Source organism: Triticum urartu, chromosome 1 (assembly GCF_003073215.2).
Source record: "Triticum urartu cultivar G1812 chromosome 1, Tu2.1, whole genome shotgun sequence".
In the NCBI taxonomy this organism is placed as follows: domain Eukaryota; kingdom Viridiplantae; phylum Streptophyta; class Magnoliopsida; order Poales; family Poaceae; genus Triticum; species Triticum urartu.
In genome coordinates this window covers 314,473,619-314,480,509 of record NC_053022.1, presented here as the reverse complement: position 1 = coordinate 314,480,509, position 6,891 = coordinate 314,473,619, and positions in this window count along the sequence as shown.

Here is a 6,891-nt window from a genome sequence, read left to right as displayed (position 1 = left end):
GAGAAGAAGCCATCTAGCTACTAACTATGGACCCGAAGGTCTGAGGCAAACTACTCACACTTCATCGAAGGGGCTAGGATGATGTAGAAGCCCTTCGTGATGACGGCCCTCTTCCGGCGGAGCTCCAGAACAGGCCCCAAGATGGGATCTCGTGGATACAGAAAGTTGCGGCGGTGGAATTAGGTTTTTGGCTCATGTTCTGATTGTTTGGGGGTATGTGTGTATATATAGGAGGAAGAAGTACGCCGGAGGAGCAACGAGGGGCCCACGAGGCAGGGGGCGCTCCCCCCACCCTCGTGACTGCCTCTTTCGTTCCTTGGAGCAGGGTCCAAGTCTCCTGGATCACATTCGGTGAGAAAATCACGTTCCCGAAGATTTTATTCCGTTTGGACTCCGTTTGATATTCCGTTTATCCGAAACACTGAAATAGGCAAAAAACAGCAATTCTGGGTTGGGCCTCCAGTTAATAGGTTAGTCCCAAAAATAATATAAAAGTGGAAAATAAAGCCCAATATAGTCCAAAATAGTAGATAATATAGAATGGAGCAATCAAAAATTATAGATACGTTGGAGACGTATCAGGCATCCCCAAGCTTAATTCCTGCTCGTCCTTGAGTAGGTAAATGATAAAAAGAGAATTTTTGATGCGGAGTGCTACTTGGCATAATTTCAATGTAAATCTTCTTAATTGTGGTATGAATATTCAGATTAGAAAGATTCAAGACCAAAGTTTATATTGACATAAAAAATAATAATTCTTCAAGCATACTAACAAAGCAATTATGTCTTCTCAAAATAACATGGCCAAAGAAAGTTATCCCTACAAAATCATATAGTCTGGCTATGCTCCATCTTCACCACACAAAGTATTTAAATCATGCACAACCCCGATGACAAGCCAAGCAATTGTTTCATACTCTAACTTTTTCAAAACTTTTTCAATCTTCACGCAATACATGAGCGTGAGCCATGGATATAGCACTATATGTGGAATAGAATGGTGGTTGTGGAGAAGACAAAAAGGAGGGGAAGATAGTCTCACATCAACTAGGCGTATCAATGGGCTATGGAGATGCCCATCAGTAGATATCAATGTGAGTGAGTAGGGATTGCCATGCAACGGATGCACTAGAGCTATAAATGTATGAAAGCTCAACAAAAGAAACTAGTGGGTGTGCATCCAACTTGCTTGCTCATGAAGACCTAGGGAAATTTGAGGAAGCCCATTATCGGAATATACAAGCCAAGTTCTATAATGTAAAATTCCCACTAGTATATGAAAGTGACAACATATGAGACTCTCTATATGAAGAACATGGTGCTACTTTGAAGCACAATATATGAGACTCGCTATATCATGGTGCTACTTTGAAGCACAAGTGTGGAAAAAAGGATAGTAGAATTGCCCCTTTTTATTTATTTATTTTTTGGGGGCCTTCTTTTTTTCTTTGGCCTTTCTCTTTTTTTCTTTTTTTATCAGGACAATGCTCTATTGAATGATGATCATCACACTTTTATTTATTTACAACTCAATGATTACAACTCGATTCTAAAACAAAGTATGACTCTATATGGATGCCTCCGGCGGTGTACCGGGATATGCAATGAATCAAGAGTGACAAGTATGAAGAAATTATGAACGGTGGCTTTGCCACAAATACTTATGTCAACTACATGATCATGCTAAGCAATATGACAATGATGAATGTGTCATGATGAACTAGATGGTGGAAAGTTGCATGGCAATATATCTCGGAATGGCTATGGAAATGCCATAATAGGTAGGTATGGTGGCTGTTTTGAGGAAGGTATATGGTAGGTGTATGATACCGGCGAAAAGTGCGCGGTATTAGAGAGGCTAGCAAAGGTGGAAGGGTGAGAGTGCGTATAATCCATGGACTCAACATTAGTCAGAAAGAACTCATATACTTATTGCAAAAATCTAGAAGTTATCAAAGCAAAGTATTACGCTCATGCTCCTAGGGGGATAGATTGGTAGGAAAAGACCATCGATCGTCCCCGACCGCCACTCATAAGGAAGACAAACAATAAACAAATCATGCTCCGACTTCGTTACATAACGGTTCACCATACGTGCATGCTACGGGAATCACAAACCTTAACACAAGTATTCTTTAAATTCACAACTACTCAACTAGCATGACTTTAATATTATCACCTCCATATCTCAAAACAATTATCATGCTTCAATCTTTTCTTAGTATTCAACACATTCAAAAGAAAGTTTCACAAATCTTGAATACCAAGCATATTATTATTAAGCAAATTACCATGCTATTAAGAGACTCTCAAAATAATTTAAGTGAAGCATGAGAGATCAATAGTTTCTTTAAAACAAATCCACCACCGTGCTCTAAAAGATCTAAGTGAGGCACATAGAGAAAAATTATAACGCTCAAAAGATATAAGTGAAGCACATAGAGCAAAATTATCTAGCTCAAAAGATATAAGTGAAGCACATAGAGCAAAACTACTTAGCTCAAAAGATATAAGTGAAGCACATAGAGTATTCTATCAAATTTTAATTCATGTATGGCTCTCTCAAAAGGTGTGTACAGCAAGGATGATTGTGGCGTACTAAGACACAAAGACACAAATAATACAAGACGCTCCAAGCAAAACACATATCATGTTGGTGAATAAAAATATAGCTCCAAGTAAATTACCGATGGAAGTGGACGAAACAGGGGATGCCTTCCGGGGCATCCCCAAGCTTTGACTTTTTGGTGTCCTTGGATTATCTTGGGGTGCCATGGGCATCCCCAAGCTTAGGATCTTGCCACTCCTTGTTCCATGATCCATCAAAAGAATTCACCCAAAACTTGAAAACTTCACAGCACAAAACTCAAAATAGAAAACTCGTGAGCTCCGTTAGCGAAAGAAAAAAAAATACTACTTCAAGGTACTGTAATGAACTCATTATTTATTTATATTGGCATTATACCTACTGTATTCCAACTTCTCTATGGATTATAAACTATTTTACTAGCCATAGATTCATCAAAATAAGCAAACAACACACGAAAAACAGAATCTGTCAAAAACAGAACAGTCTGTAGTAATCTGTAGCTAGCGCAAGATCTGGAACCCCAAAAATTCTAAAATAAATTGCTGGACGTGAGGAATTTATCTATTAATCATCTGCAAAAATAATTAACTAAATAGCACTCTTCAAATAAAAATGACAGTAGTTCTCGTGAGCGCTAAAGTTTCTGTTTTTTACAGCAAGTTCAACAAGACTTTCCCCAAGTCTTCCCAACGGTTCTACTTGGCACAAACACTAATTAAACACAAAAAACACAACCAAAACAGAGGCTAAATAATTTATTTATTACTAAACAGGAGCGAAAGGCAAGGAATAAAAATAAAATTGGGTTGCCTCCCAACAAGCACTATCGTTTAACGCCCCTAGCTAGGCATAAAAGTGAGGATAGATCTAGGTATTGCCATAATAGTAAGAAAGATTATTAAAAATCATTTCATATTCTGTATATTCGGCACCAAGCTTTCTTTTAGGCAAGCAAAAGTAATCAAAAGGACTAAATTTAACGGGACAAAAGTCCCCAAGATCAACCTTGGGAGGTATAGGTTCCTCCTTTGGTCCTTCATAATGCACAACCAATTCATCATTATAAGCATTCTTTTGACAGAACTTTGTAAGCCTATATTCAAGAGAATATCCTAGCTCATTATTTCAAATAGCCAAATCATCATTAAGTTCAGAAATTCTATCAACTAAAACATTGGTAGGAACCTTTCTTCTAAGATTTTCATTGAAAGCAACATAATCTAGAGATTGAAAACGCATTAATTCTTGTTGATCAAAGAGGATAGCCTCTATGGGAGGATGGCAAGCGTCCACCCTATAATGCACAAAGATTTCTGTGGCTTCTCTTATTATGAATCTAAACTCATGAGCCAAAAAGATAGTAGCAGCACGCTTAATATAAGAATGCTCAATATTAGAAAATTCCAGAAAAATCCTCTGTATGGAACGATGCATGTGCATGAATTGTCTTTCAAGTTCAACTACAAGCATAGCAATAGCGTCCGCAAGGCTACTAGTTCTGTGAAGGATAGAACTACCCATAGAAGGTAAAGCACCAACACAAGTAAAGAAATCTTGAATAACTCCTTTTCCAATAATATTACCACTACCAACACGGAATTTTCCATCAGAATTTTCCATCAGCGTCCGCAAGGTGGTAGGTTCTTTAGCAGGAGCATTAGAATTTTCCATGATATTGTTATCGCTCATATTGGCGATAACCTCCCCAGTTTCAGACATAATGACAAGCAAGCAAACTAGCACACGAGCAAACAAGAGGCAAATAGAGAGGGAGGATAGAGAGAGGGCGAATAAAACGGCAAGGGTGAATTGGGGGGGAGAGGAAAACGAGAGGCAAATGGAAAATAATGTAATGCGAGAGATAGGGATTGCGATGGGTACTTGGTATGTTGACTTTTTGCGTAGACTCCCCGGCAACGGCGCCAGAAATCCTTCTTGCTACGTCTTGAGCTTGCGTTGGTTTTCCCCGAAGAGGAAGGGATGATGCAGCAGAGTAGCATAAGTATTTCCCTCAGTTTTTGAGAACCAAGGTATCAATCCAGTAGGAGCCCACGCTCAAGTCCCTCATACCTGCACAAAGCGATAGCTACTCGCAACCAACACGATTAGGGGTTGTCAAGCCCTTCACGGTCACTTATGAGAGTGAGATCTGATAGATATAATAATTTTGGTATTTTTGGTATAAAGATGCAAAGTAAGAAGTAAAAGAAAAGTAAAAAAGCAAAACAAGATTAAATTGATGGAGATTGATATGATGAGAATAGACCCGGGGGCCATAGGTTTCACTAGTGGCTTCTCTCAAGAGCATAAGTATTCTACGGTGGGTGAACAAATTAGTGTAGAGCAATTGACAGAATTGAGCATAGTTATGAGAATATCTAGGCATGATCATGTATATAGGTATCACGTCCGTGACAAGTAGATCGAAACGATTCTACATCTACTACTATTACTCCACTCATCGACCGATATCCAGCATGCATCTAGAGTATTAAGTTAAAAACAGAGTAACGCCTTAAGCAAGATGACATGATGTAGAGAGATAAATTCATGCAATATGAAATAAACCCCATCTTGTTATCCTCGATGGCAACGATACAATACGTGCCTTGCTGCCCCTTCTGTCACTGGGTAAGGACACCGCAAGATTGAACCCAAAGCTAAGCACTTCTCCCATGGCAAGAACTACCAATCTAGTTGGCCAAACCAAACTGATAATTCGAAGAGACTTGCAAAGATAACCAATCATACATAAAAGAATTCACAGAAGATTCAAATATTATTCATAGATAGACTTGATCATAAACCCACAATTCATCAATCTCAACAAACACACCGCAAAAAGAAGATTACATCGAATAGATCTCCCCAAGAGAGGGGGAGAACTTTGTATTGAGATTCAAAGAGAGAGAAGAAGCCATCTAGCTACTAACTATGGACCCGAAGGTCTGAGGCAAACTACTCACACTTCATCGAAGGGGCTAGGATGATGTAAAAGCCCTCCGTGATGACGGCCCTCTTCCGGCGGAGCTCCGGAACAGGCCCCAAGATGGGATCTCGTGGATACAGAAAGTTGCGGCGGTGGAATTAGGTTTTTGGCTCCTGTTCTGATCATTTGGGGGAACGTGTGTGTAACACCCCGGATGTAACTTTCCCTATTTGTACTCTAACTCTTGCCGTTTTCGGCGTTAAGTTATATTTATTTCCTCGGGTTCGGGTTTTGTCTCCGTGTGTTTTTATCGTTGTCATGCATCTCATATCATGTCATCATGTGCATTGCATTTGCATACGTGTTCATCTCATGCATTCGAGCATTTTCCCCGTTGTCCGTTTTGCATTCCGGCGCTTCATTCTCCTCCGGTGGCCATTTCTAGCTTTCTTTCGTGTGTGGGGATTAAAAATTTCCGGATTGGATCGAGACTTGCCAAGCGGCCTTGGTTTACTACCGGTAGACCGCCTGTCAAGTTTCGTACCATTTGGACTTCGTTTGATACTCCAACGGTTAACCGAGGGACTGAAAAGGCCTCGTGTGTGTTGCAGCCCAACACCCCTCCAATTTGGCCCAAAACTCACCAAACTCAGCTCCATGTCCTAGAGCGTTCGATCACGATCGCGTGGCCAAAAACCGCACCTCATTTGGACTCTCCTAGCTCCCTCTATGCCTATTTAAACACCCCCCCGAATCCGGATCTTCCTCTCCCCCGAAAACCCTAATTTCGCCTCTGCGCCGGCCGGACACGTCTGTCCGGGCCGGACAAAATCGCCGCTGCCCGCCCGCACCAGTGGCAAGCTGCCACGTGGCGCGCCGCCGCCAGCCGTCGCCGCGGCCCGCGAGGCCCGCTCGGGGCCCCCGCGGCCCAGCCGCTCCCGCCGCCGCCCGGGTCGTCTCCCTCCTCCAGCCCGGCGCCGCCCCTCCGCCGTGCCGCCGCAGCTCGCCCTCGCCGGCCGAGCTTGCCGCGCTGCCCCCAAGCCGAGCTCGTCGCGCCACCCGCCGCCGCCTACCGGTCGCGCCGCCCCGCCGCGCCCGGAGCGCGCCGGCGACCACCCCGGCCGCCTCATCCACGCCAAGGCCCGGCCGCCGCCGTCTTCGTTTTCCTCGCCAAAGCAGCCGCCGTCGTCGCCGGATTCGACCTCGGTTCGCGTGCGTGAACAGTAAACCCTAGATCTCGGGGTGATTTTTTTCTTCTAAGTCCCAGAGATTTCAGTCCATGTGCACATGTTCTCGGCTCCATAACTTTGCATCCGTAGCTCCGATTTGGGCATATAGCATATCAAAATGTTCATCTCAGAGAGTACATCAT